Source organism: Schistocerca americana, unplaced genomic scaffold (genome assembly GCF_021461395.2).
Source record: "Schistocerca americana isolate TAMUIC-IGC-003095 unplaced genomic scaffold, iqSchAmer2.1 HiC_scaffold_137, whole genome shotgun sequence".
NCBI lineage: Eukaryota > Metazoa > Arthropoda > Insecta > Orthoptera > Acrididae > Schistocerca > Schistocerca americana.
Window position 1 is genome coordinate 345001 of NW_025725449.1, and position 5000 is coordinate 350000.

Here is a 5000-nt window from a genome sequence, read left to right on the forward strand (position 1 = left end):
TAAGGGCATCACAGACCTGTTATTGCTCAATCTCGTGCGGCTAGAAGCCGCCTGTCCCTCTAAGAAGAAAAGTAATCGCTGACAGCACGAAGGATGTCACGCGACTAGTTAGCAGGCTAGAGTCTCGTTCGTTATCGGAATTAACCAGACAAATCGCTCCACCAACTAAGAACGGCCATGCACCACCACCCACCGAATCAAGAAAGAGCTATCAATCTGTCAATCCTTCCGGTGTCCGGGCCTGGTGAGGTTTCCCGTGTTGAGTCAAATTAAGCCGCAGGCTCCACTCCTGGTGGTGCCCTTCCGTCAATTCCTTTAAGTTTCAGCTTTGCAACCATACTTCCCCCGGAACCCAAAAGCTTTGGTTTCCCGGAGGCTGCCCGCCGAGTCATCGGAGGAACTGCGGCGGATCGCTGGCTGGCATCGTTTATGGTTAGAACTAGGGCGGTATCTGATCGCCTTCGAACCTCTAACTTTCGTTCTTGATTAATGAAAACATACTTGGCAAATGCTTTCGCTTCTGTTCGTCTTGCGACGATCCAAGAATTTCACCTCTAACGTCGCAATACGAATGCCCCCGCCTGTCCCTATTAATCATTACCTCGGGTTCCGAAAACCAACAAAATAGAACCGAGGTCCTATTCCATTATTCCATGCACACAGTATTCAGGCGGGCTTGCCTGCTTTAAGCACTCTAATTTGTTCAAAGTAAACGTGCCGGCCCACCGAGACACTCACTCAAGAGCACCCTGGTAGGATTGCAACGGGGTCCGCCTCGGGACGCACGAGCACGCACGAGGCGCGTCGCACGCCTTCGGCTCGCCCCACCGGCAGGACGTCCCACGATACATGCCAGTTAAACACCGACGGGCGGTGAACCAACAGCGTGGGACACAAATCCAACTACGAGCTTTTTAACCGCAACAACTTTAATATACGCTATTGGAGCTGGAATTACCGCGGCTGCTGGCACCAGACTTGCCCTCCAATAGATACTCGTTAAAGGATTTAAAGTGTACTCATTCCGATTACGGGGCCTCGGATGAGTCCCGTATCGTTATTTTTCGTCACTACCTCCCCGTGCCGGGAGTGGGTAATTTGCGCGCCTGCTGCCTTCCTTGGATGTGGTAGCCGTTTCTCAGGCTCCCTCTCCGGAATCGAACCCTGATTCCCCGTTACCCGTTACAACCATGGTAGGCGCAGAACCTACCATCGACAGTTGATAAGGCAGACATTTGAAAGATGCGTCGCCGGTACGAGGACCGTGCGATCAGCCCAAAGTTATTCAGAGTCACCAAGGCAAACGGACCGGACGAGCCGACCGATTGGTTATGATCTAATAAAAGCGTCCCTTCCATCTCTGGTCGGGACTCTGTTTGCATGTATTAGCTCTAGAATTACCACAGTTATCCAAGTAACGTGGGTACGATCTAAGGAACCATAACTGATTTAATGAGCCATTCGCGGTTTCACCTTAATGCGGCTTGTACTGAGACATGCATGGCTTAATCTTTGAGACAAGCATATGACTACTGGCAGGATCAACCAGGGAGCTGCGTCAACTAGAGCTGAGCAGCCGGCCGCCCGGGAGTGTGTCCCGGGGGCCCGCGCGAACACGCAAGCGTCCGCTCAATTATTCTGCAAACAGGAGGAGGCTGAGCTCCCCTGCACAATACACCTCGAAACCCTCTCAGGTCCCGGCGGCGCGCAGCGCCGTCCTAAGTACTTGGTCGGGTTCGAGAGAGGCGCAATCGCCCGGAGTTTGGCGAGTAGACGCTTTAGGTGCGACCACCCGTGCTCCCAACTGAGCTTGCCGCTGCCGACAGAGGCCCGGGAGCGTGCTGTCGTGGCATTGCCGGCGGGAGACAACACGCGCCACCTACGGTGACCGGCAGCTCCAACGCCAGCGCCACAGAAGGACAAAAGCCCCACTTGGGTGCCGAAGCGAACTCTCCCAGCACAGCGCACGCGCCAACACGTCCGCACAGCTGCGATACAAACCACCTGCGAGAACCGCAGAGGCGACCGAGCAGCAGACGGCGTCGCGGCGCCGAGCGCCGGGCGGCGGCGCATCCTCAGCGCACACAGTCCTCAATCGGACCAGCACACTGCAGATGTCCACCGCGCTTCGCACCGGGCCCGCGAGGACCTACTTTGGCCGCACGGCGCCGCGTGCAGGGTGCGCCGGCGCGCAGCTGCGCCGCCTGCCGCCTCCGTCGGCCGGCGCGCCTGCCACTGGCCGCCCCCACCAGCCGGCTGTAGCGCGTGCGCCCACGCACCGCGCGGCCAGCACGCCGGGAGGCCCCCCCTCACCGGCCGGGGACGGTCCCACCCAGCCACCGCCGCGTATCGCTTCACACCCAGATGCCATTCACGTTCGTGGGCATGGTGGGTATCGCTGGAACAACCGGTTGGTAGCTCAACCGATCGTCGCCATCACTGATTCACCTCTAGCGAGAACAACCGCACCACAACGGTTTACCAGTTGTTCATTTGCATAACGTCACCAGCAAACGTAGGCGTCCATCGCCATTTGCAAATTCAACGATTGTTGCATGCCTGTGTCAGGTGTCACGACACACTATGTCTGCCCACATACACGCAACAACATGTGCACGCTTCGCGAACACGTGGAAGGTGGCCCCCGTACGTATGCGATGTCCATTGCGCGAACGACTGTCAACCGGCCTCTGTCGCATGTCGCAGATGTGGAACGCAGTGCACCATGCTATCACGGTGTGTGAGAAGAGACGACTACGTCTGACAACACGCGCCACTACATCAACAGACGGCTCATGCTGATCGCCATCCAGGGCATACCACACTGCAATCCAGCTCTTATAGGGAGACGACACGTAGCTGAGTGCACAACATTTGGACCGCATGGTTCGCCGTTGTTGGCGCAGTCGTTGTACGGTCACATGTACCACGATGTATCATTCAGTACATGAGGACCAATGTGCAGTACAGTGTGTGATTTGGACGTACAACATCAGCGGACAGTTGACACAGGCCGTACCACAGCGTAGGCTAAGTGCTTCGCACATGCGAATGCCAATGAACAACTGCAAATGCCAATGAACAACTGCAAAGGGCATTGAGCATGTACGTCCTGCTGCCATCCACATTACAGTGTATAGCTGCAAGGTGTTTAACATGAAGCGATACACTGGGGACCGGGCAGTGCGAGTAGCAAACTATATTGCGGGGGTTGCAGTTAGGCAACACTACACTAATTTAACGCGTCGTATGACAATTACAGAGCAGGTTAAGGCCCAACGTGTGTTGGGTTAAGGCCCAACGTGTGTTGGGTTAAGGCCCAACGTGTGTTGGGTTAAGGCCCAACGTGTGTTGGGTTAAGGCCCAACGTGTGTTGGGTTAAGGCCCAACGTGTGTTGGGTTAAGGCCCAACGTGTGTTGGGTTAAGGCCCAACGTGTGTTGGGTTAAGGCCCAACGTGTGTTGGGTTAAGGCCCAACGTGTGTTGGGTTAAGGCCCAACGTGTGTTGGGTTACGTTAAGGGGCAATGTGGGTTACGTTAAGGGGCAATGTGGGTTACGTTAAGGGGCAATGTGGGTTACGTTACGGCGCAATATAGGTTACGTTACGGCGCAATATAGGTTACGTTAAGGCGCAATATCGGTTACGTTAAGGCGCAATACAGGTTACGTTGAGGCGCAATACAGGTTACGTTAAGGCGCAATACAGGTTACGTTAAGGCGCAATACAGGTTACGTTAAGGCGCAATACAGGTTACGTTAAGGCGCAATACAGGTTACGTTAAGGCGCAATGCAGGTTACGTTAAGGCGCAATACAGGTTACGTTAAGGCGCAATACAGGTTACGTTAAGGCGCAATACAGGTTACGTTAAGGCGCAATACAGGTTACGTTAAGGCGCAATACAGGTTACGTTAAGGCGCAATACAGGTTACGTTAAGGCGCAATACAGGTTACGTTAAGGCGCAATACAGGTTACGTTAAGGCGCAATACAGGTTACGTTAAGGCGCAATACAGGTTACGTTAAGGCGCAATACAGGTTACGTTAAGGCGCAATACAGGTTACGTTAAGGCGCAATACAGGTTACGTTAAGGCGCAATACAGGTTACGTTAAGGCGCAATACAGGTTACGTTAAGGCGCAATACAGGTTACGTTAAGGCGCAATACAGGTTACGTTAAGGCGCAATACAGGTTACGTTAAGGCGCAATACAGGTTACGTTAAGGCGCAATACAGGTTAGGTTAAGGCGCAATACAGGTTAGGTTAAGGCGCAATACAGGTTAGGTTAAGGTACGACATAGGTTAGGTTAAGGTACGACATAGGTTAGGTTAAGGTACGACATAGGTTAGGTTAAGGTACGACATAGGTTAGGTTAAGGTACGACATAGGTTAGGTTAAGGTACGACATAGGTTAGGTTAAGGTACGACATAGGTTAGGTTAAGGTACGACATAGGTTAGGTTAAGGTACGACATAGGTTAGGTTAAGGTACGACATAGGTTAGGTTAAGGTACGACATAGGTTAGGTTAAGGTACGACATAGGTTAGGTTAAGGTACGACATAGGTTAGGTTAAGGTACGACATAGGTTAGGTTAAGGTACGACATAGGTTAGGTTAAGGTACGACATAGGTTAGGTTAAGGTACGACATAGGTTAGGTTAAGGTACGACATAGGTTAGGTTAAGGTACGACATAGGTTAGGTTAAGGTACGACATAGGTTAGGTTAAGGTACGACATAGGTTAGGTTAAGGTACGACATAGGTTAGGTTAAGGTACGACATAGGTTAGGTTAAGGTACGACATAGGTTAGGTTAAGGTACGACATAGGTTAGGTTAAGGTACGACATAGGTTAGGTTAAGGTACGACATAGGTTAGGTTAAGGTACGACATAGGTTAGGTTAAGGTACGACATAGGTTAGGTTAAGGTACGACATAGGTTAGGTTAAGGTACGACATAGGTTAGGTTAAGGTACGACATAGGTTAGGTTACGGTACGA

General features: G+C 52.3%; 1 non-coding gene across 1 annotated transcript in view; it reads right to left on the bottom strand.

Moving 5' to 3' along the window:
• Positions 1 to 1552, bottom strand: part of LOC124566097 — a 1910-nt gene extending 358 nt beyond the window's left edge. Inside the window, exon 1 of the ribosomal RNA XR_006970771.1 lies at positions 1 to 1552. This exon is cut by the window's left edge and continues 358 nt beyond it. This is a non-coding gene — a ribosomal RNA (small subunit ribosomal RNA).
• Positions 1553 to 5000: the final 3448 nt, after the last annotated feature.